Below are 15,355 nucleotides of genomic sequence, written 5' to 3' on the forward strand. Positions count from 1 at the left end.
ACCCTAAGACACATAATAAGATATAAGCTATCGAACAGGGGTATTCTATGATTGGCTGATGTGTATGCTTTATGGACTAATTACCGAGACGCCCTTTTTACCTTTATACAACTCTGGAGGCAAGAGGGGCCATATCCAACCAATGGTACACAGCAGTTTACCACAATCCAATACACACAATCAAAAAAATGCCATCCTCATATCCGCAACAATATATATATATATATACAGACTTGGCATTTAATATGGAATATTTCTTTTGTGGGGGTGAACTTACTTTTCAAGATGTCTTAGAACCAAAAGTTCATTGGAATTATATTGAAATTATTCTAGATTTTGTTAATGTAACCTTTAAAAGAAACAAAAACCACATTTGACATTTCGAAACCAATAAATTGATCCTTGAAAGTGATGTAAACTGATATCGAACTCAATTCATGGACAGTACTGTGTTAAACTTCTGTACGTTTTCCAGAATAACTCTTTATTTTGCACATTAGCCAAAAATTTTTTTCACAAAAACAAAACTTAAATTACGACTGGGATTACGGACAGTAAAATTACAGATCAGTACTTCCTGTAACCCCCACGAGCATTCTGGAGAGCACGTACACGTTGAGGCATCCTGTTCACGAGATTTGCCAAGGTTTGGACAGGAATCGCTTGCCATGCAGTGACAATAGCCTGCTGCAATTCACGCACAGAGGTCCGCTGCTGGTCCAAGTGGTCGATTTGACGCGTTAATTCTGCCCACAAGTTCTCTATTGGATTCATATCCGGGGACATGGCAGGCCACTCCATATGCTCTACACCACGGTCAGCAAGAAAGTGTTGGATCATGCGAGCACGATGAGGCCGTGCATTGTCATATTGGAAGACAAAGTTTCCTCGAAAGGCTGCACGAGCAAATGGCAGCAATGTTTCTTCCAGAATGGCCCTGTACTAGAACTGGTTCAGGTTTCCATTCAGAACAACCAGGTCAGTTTTGCCCCTTGCATGAAAAGCAGCCCAAACGGTCACCCCACCACCTCCAGCTTGGACTCTTGGCACTTTACAATCTTTGTTGTAGGCTTCATGCACTTGTCTGCGCACTCGGATGCTGCCATCTTGACGATAGACCAGAAATCTAGACTCGTCACTGAAGATCACATGATTCCAGTGTCCTGGCTGCCATTGACGGTGCTCTCTGGCCCACTGCAATCGGCGCTGGTGGTGTTGCCTGGTCAGGCGTGGCTTTCTCAGGGGACGCCTGGCACGATAGCCTGCTTGAACCAGTCGTTGGTTGACTAGCCTTCTGGATACAGGCACATTTGTCAGTTGCTGCCACTCAGCCCTAAGCCGATTCGCTAACTTGGTACGGCCATTGAGGACTAACCGGTGCAGCTGGCGATCATCCCTCCTTGTCGTTCTGCGGGGACGTCCTGGCCTCGGTATTGGAGTAGGGACACCCCTCTGAGCATTTCGTTTCAGGATCTTTGACACCTGACCTTGAGTGATGCCATACTGCTGAGCAATAGCACGCTGTTTCATGCCGTAATTTCGTAAAGCCACCACTCCATGACAAACAGCATTGTCGAGTTGACGGACCATCTCCAGAGGAAGCGGCAATAACTTTTGGAGACGTGCAGCAGTTGTTTTCCACTAATATAGAACGCAACAACCCTTGTATACCCGACTGTGAAGCCAATCATCAAATGCACCTGTCCGTACATTTTGCCACGCCACCTGTGATATAATCCTGTTGTAGACTTCTTGCTGCGACAGACAATCAGTGACATGGTTCTTTTAACAAATAAATCACCAAAGTGTAAAAGAAACTCACCAGATTGATATACTGAGTTAAGAAAGTAAACCCAAGTGAAGGAAAAAAATATATTCCATATTAAATGCCAAGTCTGTATAGATATATATATATATATATTGTTGCTGTCGCGGTTAAGATGTTATTTTGACCGAGCGGTTGGTATGACCGCGACCGAACAGTTATTCCCCGACTAGAACCCGATTCCACCCAAACTTTGGCCGTATCGCACCGCGGCTGCCCAATCTGGAAAACTCTAAAACGACCGAATGCAAAGAGGAAAAGGAATAAGACAAGAAGACGGACAGAAGAGTAATTGGATTTATTATTTACACATATAAGTAGGAAGCAGGCAGTCACGTTTATTTACAGGGACATGTGACGCAGGTGACACAGTGCAATCTTTAGCTTATACAGACTTATTGTTACTACCCAGGACAGCATGAACAAAACAAACTCACGTACGCAAATGGATGGAAATTGCAGGCAGGAATGACAGGAGGTGGGTGGCTGGAGGAAGGCCCGGAGCTGGCTGGAGTTTGATCCCGCACGGGACGTCGGGCTGGACCTCGACGGCCGCCGATGCCACCGATCCTGTCGTGTGCGCGGGGTAGCGGGTCGGAGCTGCTTGGTGGAGCCAAGCCAACGCTGCTGGTGGGGGGTCTGGCGTGATGGGTTCTCTCGCGTGACGGGTTCTCTCTCTTACTAACTCCAGGACTCTTTCTCTCTTGCTTAGTCCAACTCTTCCTCACCACCGACAACTCAACGCAACCCCTCCACTCTCCGCAAACACTGACCACCACTGACGACCAACCCAGCTCTGACCAAAAAAACCACACACTCCACTCTTGTCGTAGCTCATCCCGTCAAAGCTCATCTGCCTTGGACACGCCCTGCCTGCGGGTTATATAGGCCCCGCCCCTCAACCTTCGCGAACCTCCTCGATGTTTCTCTCCACACCCTCTCCAAGTCCAACCCCTTGTTCGTGGTTGGTTGAGTGGGGCTGACTCACTCCTCCCCTCTATAACGAGGTGGGGACCCGCCTTTCTTCCCCAACCCTGCCTCGTGGTCAATGGCGGATGAAGGGAAAACCGCCCAACATGCAGTTGGCAATGCGAATTGCAATTGACGAAAAGGGGGGAATGGAAGTGTTGGGAGTGGGAATGAAGGGAATCTATCTCTTTCACTGGTGCAATGGAGTATTTCAATTAATGGGAGACACAGCCTTACCCTAAAACACATAATAAGATATAACTATTGAACAGGGGTATTCTATGATTGGCTGTGGTGTGGATGCTTTATGGACTAATTATGGGATGCCCTTTCACCTTTACACAGCTCCGGAGGCAGGGGGGCGCAGAATAAACAATAATCATCACCAATTTACCACAATACAACACAATAAAAAAAATACAGGCCTCATATCCGCAACACTGCACCCTCCTCCTCTTAGGTACGTCCCGGGCCTACAACTTTTATTTAGTGTGACACGTAGGTGTAGTTCCCTCTACTTTTAACCTGACCCTGAGTGCGACAGTTTTAAAACATAAATAAATGTGTCCCGCTGCTCCATTGCACCCTGCCTAACAGACTTACGCCCACAGTTAACCGAATTGCGGAATGGTCTTCAAACTACACACTGATGGTGGGGAGCATTATTTACAATGACGCTATTTTTATTTACAAAACTAACCCAGGACCTGTAATTGTTCTTTCTGGGTGGAGACAGTCTGCTCTGCATCGACGCACCATGAAAGCACCCAAAAACGCACCAATACACCCCCAAGCACCAATCGGTGCAGTCACCACAGTTCATCAGTGTTCAATAATAAAAATAACCAAACAACCCCTAACCCTGCAGGTGATCTCTTGCTCTTCGGCTCCCTCTGCTGGCTATTATCATTTCTTCCAGTTGTTGTCATTCCTTTGCTTTGCTTACTGGCGGCCTATTTGTATTAAAACTTGCACCCAATGTGTCCATTTTATTTTTCTTTATTTATTGCCCACAGGGCCGACTACGTGTGGTTCACCTGTGGGGCATCAGTGCCCTGTGGCCAAGTTCCGCCAGCAAGATTTCGGGCCCTCATGGCCGGTTCCAGCAGAGGGGCCATGCCCCAACCCATGGGGTCCATAAGTGGTGCTCGGCCACTGACATGTGGTCCATAATGTGGTGCATCGATGCAGACAGCTGGTTCTGAGAGTTCCGGGCGCACAATGGCCGACTCACGCACGCTCCCCTCGGCGCCCAATGGCGCACAGGTCATGTGGGAGACAAAAGGGGGAAGACAAATGAGCGAGGGGTAAGGTCACAAGGGTACACATCAATAAAGCAATGCAAGGCGAAATGCGTACGGAGAGTGAAGTGAGAAAGCTCGTCCCTACCGTACGTCACCCCCCTGTCACCTACACTACCCTTGCCCTTACCCCATATGTACAAAATCTACAAAAATTTGGTCTTTACAAATTCGTCACTACTGTCACGTCTTCCCCATTTTTCTCCTATACCAAATTCGTCTTCACTCCCCCACTATCCAAAATTTGCCATCACCCAATTCGTCATCAATACTCATAAGGAGGAAGAGATGGAACAACAAAGCACAATGTCACACCCACGTCATGATGCGTCTCACAATCCTAACATTTGCACAATAAAAATAATAAAAACAACCTGGCATGGTGTGGAGTACCTGTCACCTCAGGTGAGTGGATGCAGATGGTGCGAGGAGACTTCATCCTAACTACTTTCTAAATGACATTAACACACTTTACACTACCCGGGGTCTTTCCCTGCCAATCCATTGGCCAACTTACACCATGGGTTCTAAAAACCAATTCCCATTAACCAAACTGTGGTGCTTCTCAATTTGGGGTCTCACTCCCCCGATTCATCTCCCGGTGCCCTTGCACAATTTCTGGGCTGTGACGTGTAGCTCTCCCAGCAGGTCTACCCACCTGCACACCTCCACCACTGCAGTTGCCACCCGAGCTTACCTAGCTCCTCACCCTAACCTATCTAATTGGGGAAGGCCCCTCCTGGCTCTGTCACCCCTCTCGGTGCCCTCTGGCACTGGGCTACCCGGGTCCGTCCTCCGGATCCTCAGGCCCCATCCACAACTACCGGCTCCCAGAGCCCACCTGCGGCCTCACCTGGCCGACATCCTCACAGTGGTGGAGTGCTCAAACCAACTACACACACTAACAGGCTACACGCCCAGCCATTTCCACAACACTAATGCACCCATCCAAATACCATTCTTCCACTCGCACCACAGATGCCAATATCCAACCACAATTTACCTATACCCTCTTACCTAACACTTACACTACCCGCCCCGGGTATCCGTGATGGGGGTCCATCCTTCCCCCATTCACACCTTCGCACCATCCACTCCACTCCACAGTTTTCCACCATACTCACTCCACGACCATCCATTCCAATACTCCATACCATTTATTCCATACACCTGTCCTCCATTCACCTGTCGTTGCACACCTGTGCAATCATACCTGGTGCCACCTGCACCCTCCTCCTCTTCCTGGACCATTGGGTCAGCACAATACACAATCACCTTCACTCACTCATACACTGCTCCACACACCTGTTCAGTTGCACACCTGTGCAATCACACCTGTTCAATCCTCAAACACATGGCATCATCTCATCTAACTACTCCCCTCTGAAACTTGCGCTTCCCAGTCGTCCCTTTAAACTATTGCGCTCCCACGTCATTATCATCCACACTAAACTACCTGCGTCCCCACTACAGGTATCAGTCACTAACTAATCTTAACGTTACCTAATGTCATCTTCTAGGGCCCTACACACAATATCCTAACCCACCCGGGCTAGTTTTCACTGCCATAAACCCCATAAACTAGTGCTCCTTTGCCCCCTCCTGTGAGGTATGGTGGATTTGCCATCCCACCACATCGGGGAGGTCCTACTATCAATTTCGCTCGTCCAAATCCAACAAATCAAAAATTTGCCATTTACTGCTAATCACCGTACCAATCATCAAATTTTGCCTTTTTCTAATTTTGGGTCCAAAACACTAACCTCATCACTCGTCTACTTATTAGATCCCCTCGGTGCGCCAATTCCCTTCTAAAGCTCGGCTTCGTACAGCCGAGCAATGAACGCGGGTTCTTTGGTGCCGGCGGCTGGATGCGTCCGGCACTCGGTGCAGGGACGGGGGCTTACCCGTGCCGAGATCCCACGCACCACCTCGGCGCGGAGCCATCCGATTGCCCGATCTCGACCTGCCGGAACGTCTCAATAAAAAGTGGTCGCCATGACGACCCTTCCTATCGAGCTGCCCGCTCCGCCTAGTTGAGCACGGACGCGGCCGTTCCAAGCGAGGCCCAGCGTGGATCGCGTACGGCGGTCCTTTCGAACCCGCCGTGGCTCGGATCCCCGCTGGTTCTCGCGGCACGCGAAGCCCGGCACGCACCGAGGGCCCGATTCGGCTAAAAGTCGCTCTAACCGCTAACCCGGTTACCGTCGATGCCTCACCTGCATGCTTACACGCATACGCTACCCCTTTCTTGCTCATACCTCCAGCTGTTCCCATGCTCCTCGTACCTTTCCTTACACACCTCGGTACACTCATTCCGCTCACAGACTTGGTCACACACCTGACCACCGAACACCTTGGCACACATTCGTCGCTCGCACACCTCACCAACACACCTCTTCACGCCCCTCCTCGGTCACCTCCTCTGTGACAATCACAGGTGTGCTCTCACCCGCACACCCAACCACGTGCCTCACGACCAACTCAAGTGTGCATTCCCACACACGCTCTACCATTCCAGGTGTGCATCCTTCCATTCCAGGTGTACATCCTCGCTCACCTGTCACAACCAACTCACGCTCCGTGTCACTCTCACTACTCTCACCTCCACTCTCGGTCACGCACTCACCCTTACTCTCGACAGCGCACTCTTTCCTCATGCACCTGTCCGTTACACACCTTTCTCGCACACACTCTTGCGCACACTCTCCCGTTACACCCTCTGTAACACTCACCACAGGCGTGCATTCCCCCTTACTCTTGACAGCGCACTCTTTCCCCATGCACCTGTCCGTTACACACCTTTCTCGCGCATCCTCTTGCGCACACTCTTTCGTTACTTCCTCCGTAACACTTACCACACCGCGTTTCCATGTACCCCCTCGCACACGCGCTACGACCGACTCACTCTCGACAGCACACTCACTGGTCGGCGCGCACTTTTTCCTCACACACCCCATGGTCGGACATTCCCGCACACCTCGTTTTTCGCACACCAGACCTGTCGCACACTTCACCAACGGCCTCTCACGAACACCCGGGTCCACAACAACCCCCAAGCCGACTGAAGCTCCCCTCACATCATATACATTGCCACTCACCTCTGTACCTCGTCGTCGCACCTCCTCTGCCACCTGCAAACTTTTTATTTGGTTAGTGAGCACATCATCATGATTTGAACACAGACCTTGTACATATTCCATGACTTCCTCCTTTATCTCCCTCTTAGTTTCCCTCCGTCTCTTCTTAATTTCACTCACCCCTTCTTCCACCTCCTCTATTTTTTCCTTTACTTCCTTCATCTCTCTGTGCGCCCCCTCTATCTCTTCCTCTAACGCCACTTTAACCGTTTCTATGTGCATCCTCACCTCTCGGTCCTTCGTCTCCATTACTTCTGTCACCTCATCCAACCTCATTGTCAGTCCCTCACGTACCATCTGACATTCCTTTTGTGTCGCTATTAATTCGTTCTTAATGTCTTTTTGTGTCGCTTTTAACCCCCCGATTATTGCCGTGTTCTTTTCCACTTGGTCCGCTAGTTCCCTTTGTCCTACTGTCAGCTGTTCTACTCCCTTCGTCAGACCCTCTATTCCCCCCTGTAACCTAGCCGTATTATTCCTCACCTCTTTCTCTATACGCTTTTCACCTCGCTTTACCTCCTCGCGTACCCCCGAGACCTCCTCACTTACACCTCGTCGTATCTCCTCTTTCATCTCCTCCCTCTCTTTTGTAGATGCCACCCTCATCTGTCCCAATTCATCCCTCTGAGCATCCAGTTTACTTTCTAACCCGATTTGCACCTCCTCTATCTGGTTCCCCATTCGTTTGATTTCCCGTGCAGATTGTTCCCCTATTTCCCGCAATTTGTCCTCCATCCTATTTTCTAACCCCATTAACCCATTTTTCACCTCTTTTATCCCGTTGTCTAACCCCTCAAAATTATTGTCTAACTTCCCAAATTTCTTGTCTAACCCCTTAAAATTATTGTCTAACCCCTCACCGGTACCCCTCGCTTCGTCCCTCCTTTACCCCCAATTGCTCACTCTGAGCATCCATCCGGTTCCCCATTTGTCCCATTCGCTCACCCTGAGCATCCATTTTTGCTTGTAGCCCCATATTTGCCATTAGTATGGCTGCATTAATCTGCGCCATGAGGTCCCGCACATCAATTCCCGCTATTTGCGCAGCGGGCGCGGCTACCCCGCGCTCGTGCGAGCTGCCACCTTGTGCATCTGATACCACGTGCGCGAGAGCGCCATTTTGTGCGTCTGATACTCCCTCAACCGCCTCCTCATTGCTCCCCTCCATTTGATCCTGGGTTACTCCTAACCCCTCCTCTAGCTCACCCACCGGCATCCGATCGCCTTGACCAGCCATGGCGCGATTTCAAAATTCGGGTTTTCCTTTACAACAACACAAATTTCCAGCACTTTGTAATTTTGAGCGCGTTCAGCGCGGTTCGGGCCTCGTATCCCACTCCTCGACACCAATTGTTGCTGTCGCGGTTAAGATGTTATTTTGACCGAGCGGTTGGTATGACCGCGACCGAACAGTTATTCCCCGACTAGAACCCGATTCCACCCAAACTTTGGCCGTATCGCACCGCGGCTGCCCAATCTGGAAAACTCTAAAACGACCGAATGCAAAGAGGAAAAGGAATAAGACGAGAAGACGGACAGAAGAGTAATTGGATTTATTATTTACACATATAAGTAGGAAGCAAGCAGTCACGTTTATTTACAGGGACATGAGACGCAGGTGACACAGTGCAATCTTTAGCTTATACAGACTTATTGTTACTACCCAGGACAGCACGAACAAAACAAACTCACGTACGCAAATGGATGGAAATTGCAGGCAGGAATGACAGGAAGTGGGTGGCTGGAGGAAGGCCCGGAGCTGGCTGGAGTTTGATCCCGCATGGGACGTCGGGCTGGACCTCGACGGCCGCCGATGCCACCGATCCTGTCGTGTGCGTGGGGTAGCGGGTCGGAGCTGCTTGGTGGAGCCAAGCCAACGCTGCTGGTGGGGGGTCTGGCGTGACGGGTTCTCTCGCGTGACGGGTTCTCTCTCTTACTAACTCCAGGACTCTTTCTCTCTTGCTTAGTCCAACTCTTCCTCACCACCGACAACTCAACGCAACCCCTCCACTCTCCGCAAACACTGACCACCACTGACGACCAACCCAGCTCTGACCAAAAAAACCACACACTCCGCTCTTGTCGTAGCTCATCCCATCAAAGCTCATCTGCCTTGGACACGCCCTGCCTGCGGGTTATATAGGCCCCGCCCCTCAACCTTCGCGAACCTCCTCGATGTTTCTCTCCACACCCTCTCCAAGTCCAACCCCTTGTTCGTGGTTGGTTGAGTGGGGCTGACTCACTCCTCCCCTCTATGACGAGTGGGGACCCGCCTTTCTTCCCCAACCCTGCCTCGTGGTCAATGGCGGATGAAGGGAAAACCGCCCAACATGCAGTTGGCAATGCGAATTGCAATTGACGAAAAGGGGGGAATGGAAGTGTTGGGAGTGGGAATGAAGGGAATCTATCTCTTTCACTGGTGCAATGGAGTATTTCAATTAATGGGAGACACAGCCTTACCCTAAAACACATAATAAGATATAACTATTGAACAGGGGTATTCTATGATTGGCTGTGGTGTGGATGCTTTATGGACTAATTATGGGATTCCCTTTGACCTTTACACAGCTCCGGAGGCAGGAGGCGCAGAATAAACAATAATAATAATTCACACAATCAAAAAAATATACAGTCCTCATATCCGCAACAATATATATATATATATATATATATATATATATATATATATATATATATATATATATATATATATATATATATTGTCGTGTGATTCCCTCAGTTAACACCGGGAGAGTCACGGAAGGCAAATCGAGCATTACTCAGAGGCGATGATCAAATGCGGATTTTACTATATGCGGGGGAGGAAGAAAGGGGAGGGGAGGAAGCTGAAATGGTTACCTGAGCGATCCCACAGGGCAGTCTTCAACCTGCAGAAAAGAAACTAAAACGAAAACGGATTTACAAATGTACAGAAAATAACGAAAGGATTTATTAAAACGGATGCCGATAACAAGAAAAGGCGACAGTCAAACTAAGTTCCTAAACGGGATCCTCCACACCAGACTTAAACACAGACAAAGGGATAAAAGAACATTGGAAAATAAAAACGTGTGGTTTATCGTGCACTTTGCTCTGATCAGCTTTGGGGGGGGGGGGGGGAGGGGGTGGTCTCGCTAGGAATCGCCAAGGCCCCGGAGGTCCATGCGCCCTTGTTCACTCGGCCTCGTCACGCTACAGCGGCAAGCCGCTCGTCGTTTCCGCCTGCAAAACTCTGCACGTCTCCCTGTGGCGTCTCCGACCACGGTCGGTCCTATCGCTTCCTGGAGCCCATCGACCAAACACAATCGCTCGCAAGGTCTGGAACGAGAACAGGCACAAGGGCACGAGGGAGAAGAACAGGGGAGCCAGAGGTCATCGAGGGCAAAAAACAAGAGTGTGAAAATGTCCATCCGAGAGTTATTTTAACGTTGGGTTGTGACGGCATCGGCGCTTCTCCACCAATGGCCGCAGGCCACCACCACCTCGTCCAGCTCTCCACCAATCAGCGTGCTGCTTCTTGCGTGCCCTTCTCTCTGCCAATCAGTTGGTGCCTTCTTACTCCACCCTTCTCTCTGCCAATCAGAAGCCCTGGCCAATCACGGCTCCTCGGGGCGTGTCTTCACGGAGCTTTTTTCCTATGCGTCCTTTCCAGTCGGGGTAATCAGCCCAAGTGCGTCATCTGGGTTCCGGTTAGTTTTATTATTTAGTGTGGTTTAATTAACGGGCATTTCCTGCGCTCCTGTGTATGGTGGGGTGCCATAATGGGCAAAATATGTAAATTACTGAGGTTTGATGAACAGGGGAATTAACATAATCCCTATACCTAGTTAACATGCCACATTCCTCGTAATGGGGACGGAGATACACCTTGATCCGACATTCGGCTGAACAAAACTTATTACATGGTGATGGTTCTTACCCGACATCCGGAGCATATTAATTTATACAAATCTACCTGTCTCTACATATCATGACACCTCCGACATAATATGTATATATTGTTGCGGTTTTGAGTTTTGTACAGTCAGTATAATAAAGGTTAAAATTTCCCCCTCATAGTTAGTCACACAAGCAACATGTAGCCTCGCGATAGTGTAGTTATTTATTAGTATTTGTGAGCTTAGTCCTTTTCCTATGTTAGTTCTGTGTTGAGTAGAGTCAGGAGAATAGGTCCTACTTCTACTGACTCTCCAGCCTCCCTAGCCTCATGCCCCTTTGCGCTGACTTTGGTTCATTTTGGGCGAATTAATACGAGGCAGGCCTCGGAGGGTCGGGGCGGAGCTGAATGAGGGGCGGCAGAGGAGCTGACGGTAAGCACGAGCGCCAATCAGGGCTCAGAGGTTGTGGCGGCAGCACTGCGTCACAGGGCGTGGTTGGAAGGTTCGAGGGGGTTCCAGAAGGTTCGGGGCATATCTATATAACCCATCGCGCAAAGCCCCCAGGAGGACTCGCAGCAGTAGAAGGACTAGCGCGGGTAGGACTCGCTGATGAGAGAGAGGACTTGCGCACACTGACCAACCAGGAGGAATCGTTGACGAGCAGGAGTTAAGAGTCAAATAACTTTCAGAGATACGTGGGTGAAGAAAGACGCGCATGAACCAGAATACGCGCTATTATAAAGTGACGCTCGGTTGAGCTGGAGGCCGAGCCGCGTACAGTGCATTAAGTCGCATGAGTGATAACGGCTGTGTAATTGCCAGCCGCGCTGAGAGACGCGCATTTTCCCTTATACCTCATCGGCTGCCTTTGTTCGGGAGACGCACTACGGGGTTCCTTCCACCGCCTGCTGCCTTCTTCACGGGACGTGCTGGGACCGTGGAGAGCTGGACGGGGCCGTTCCTGGATGACCACGTCAACGCGTTTGGCTGAACATCAACCCATCTGCAATTCCCTATGTGAGTGTGACGGGCCCGAGTCTGGGAAGTAAGATAAGATTGTCTAAGTGCTGCTCTGTGTCTCTGCGTCCCGATCATTGTATATACATGTGGGAATAATTAAACCTGTGTTCTTCCTTTTTCCATTCGATCGTTCCTGTGATTTCCTCATTGGCTAAGCGTGGTACGAATAGAACCGCTTGAATCGGGTTCCACTACCTAAATTGCACGGACCACGTGGTACGCAATCTGCTCGGTGTACCCAAACCACACGTGGCTCGTGCGAGGCTTGCTTCCTCGCTTCCGTGGCGGCGCAGGGATTTAGGTACGAGCGAGACTTGGTCCCGAAACCCTACTTTGCCTTTTGCCCGGAAGAGGCGTTTCAAGTCTCGGTTCCGCCAAGCCCAGAAAGAACAAGGGGATTAATCCCCCCTTGGTAAGGGGAAAAAGGGCGGCGGAGAACCTTAACAATATGTAAAAACAAAATTCTCCAACCAGGTCATACTATCCTCTTCAACTAAAGTATTGTTATGGATCTCAGTCGTCGGCCTTTTCCCCTTACCAAGGGGGTGTTAGCCCCTTGTCTGTTACTGACCGACGTGAGTCCTGGAAATCCCAATGCTCCTCCCGGTCGGGAGCAGCCATAGTAATTGGTCAATGAAAAGTCCCAAGGACCTGAGTGCCACTTCTGACCGTGAAGCAGGGAAGAGACTTCCGCTCGAACCACGGTTTTAGATAGACTAGTTGCCGAGCGGTTTTAGCAACCCGGAGTTCGAGCCATTTAACAAGGACTAACCCGATTCTAAACGTTGGCCGAAATCGCACCACAGGAACTCAATGGGGAAATCTATAAAGCGACCGAATGTGAAGAAGCAAAAGGGGTAAAGAAAGAACACAGGTATTTATTAATTATTTACACACAACCAAAGCAAGAGAAGAAAAGAAATGTAATTTACAGGGAAAATAGAAGAAGAAGAAGAAGACACAGTGCAATTCTAGCTTATCTATACAGTCTTACTTATTCCCCAGACAGAACAAACAAGACAAACTCACGTACACAAATGGATGAATGAGGGCAGGAACTAATGGCTGGAAGGGGAGGAAGGTTCAGCTGGACGCTGGCTGGAGCTTGATCCCGCACGCGACGTCGGGCTGGAAGTCGACGGCCACCGATGCCACCGCAATCTGGTTCCCGCATAGCAGCGGGTCGAAACTGCGCGTCAAAGCTGCGCGTGCGCCGGGGCTGGTTGCAAACAGCGTCTCCTCTCTTCAAACCTTCAATCTTCTGATAACTCAACTCAACTGAGGCCAACCCAACTCAACTCAACTCCTCCTCAACTGAACTGCTCAGCGCGTCCTCCTCACTCATCTGCCTAAGCAGTCCCTCCCAACCTCCTTTTATGAGGCGCGTGGCGATCAAGCCGCCGGCCTTTTGGAAATGCCCATCGGTGAGCTCGCCTCGGCCTTGATTGGTCGCGAGGGCTCACAGATCCCGCCCTTTGATGAGGCGTTGGCAAAGCCACGCCTTGTTCCTGGCGCCTGGATGACTCCTCCCACCTTCTGCTCCGAGATGACCTCGTGTTCAATGGAGTTTGGGGGCGATGATGATGCCAATAACCCCACCCAATGCAACGGTGGCGAAACGCCGCTTTGGAGGCCACGGCAATATTGTAGATCTATCTTATTTGATTTGGTGCAATGCAGAGTCAATTAATGGGAAACAGAGCCTTAAACTAACATAGAATAAGAAATAACTATAGAGAGGTTCTATGATTGGCTACGTGCTTGTACATGGACTAGCTAAGGGGACGACCTTTGACCTTTACACAAATGGAGGTATTTACAGGAATCATTACAATTTACAGAGGGTGATATTTACAACAATTACCACGTGCAGGATTCTCAAATCCGCAACATGGCACCCTCATCCTCCAGGCACGACCCGGGCCTATAAAACTTTAACTTAATGTGACACGCAGGTGTAATTCCCTCTACAATTAATCTGACCCTGAGTGTGACAGTTTTAAAACACAAATTAGTATGTCCCGCTGTTGCATTGCACCCTGCCTAACAGATTCACGCCCACAGGATAACCGGATTGCGGAATTAATTTCTCAAACTAAACATGAACGGTGGGGAGCATTATTTACAAGTGACACTAATTGTATTTACAAAACGCAACCCAGGACCTGCGATTTCCTTTGGGGGAAACAAAAAGAAAATCCTGTGGGAGGGGAGGAGACAGCATGCACTGCATCGACACACCAGCACCAATAAAGAGCACCAAAATACCAAAGCACCATAAAGCACCATCACCTCAGTTCCATAAAACAAACACACTGTTGGTGGTCTTGCTCTTCGGCTCCCTCTGCTGGCCGATGTTCTTCGAGATGTTGTCATTCTTGATGGCTTGCTGCCTATTTGCAATAATAAAAATGCACAAAACGTGTCCGTTTTTATTTAGAGCCCACAGGGGGCCAACTATGGGTGGTTCACCTGTGGGCTTGGTGCCACCTCACCGAGGTCCGCAAGCAAGATCTTGGGCCATCGTGGCCGGTCCCAGCAGAGCGGCCATGCCCCAACCCGTGGGGTCCATGAGTGGTGCTCAGCCACAGACATGTGGTCCACAAGTGGTGCGTGGATGCAGGCAGCTGGATGCGGAAATTTCGGGCACACCGACGCGGCCCCCCCCCTACCCCCCCCCCCCCCCCCCCCCGCACGCTCCCCTCAGTGCCCAGAGAGCACGATCCTCGGTTGGGAGAAGAAAGACAGAGAAGACAGGTTAGCGAGAGGTAAGGTCACAAGGGTACACATCAACAAAGGCAATGCAAGGTGAGGTGCGCACGGAGAGCGAAGCAAGAAAGCTCGTCCCTACCGTACGCCACCCCCCCCTGTCACCTACTCCACCCTTGCCCTTACCCATATTTACAACAATTTACAATTCGTCTCTACCGTCACGTCTTCCCCATATCTCCCCTAATACCAAATTCGTCACAATCCCTCTAACCAAATTTGCCATCATCCAAATTCCTCATCAATTCCTCATAAGGAGGAAGAGATGGAACATCAAGCACAATGTCACACCCACGTCATGATGCGTCTCACAATCCAAACACTTGCACAAAAAATAAAAACAGATGGCACAGTGTGGAGTTTCGTCACCTAAGGTGAGTGGATGTACAGTCAAGTGAAAAAGTAAGTACACCCCATGTAAAGTTTTGACTTTTTCAACATATTTCAACATAC

The sequence above is a fragment of the Myxine glutinosa genome, chromosome 2 (genome assembly GCF_964187855.1).
Source record: "Myxine glutinosa chromosome 2, kmMyxGlut1.1, whole genome shotgun sequence".
Taxonomy (NCBI): domain Eukaryota; kingdom Metazoa; phylum Chordata; class Myxini; order Myxiniformes; family Myxinidae; genus Myxine; species Myxine glutinosa.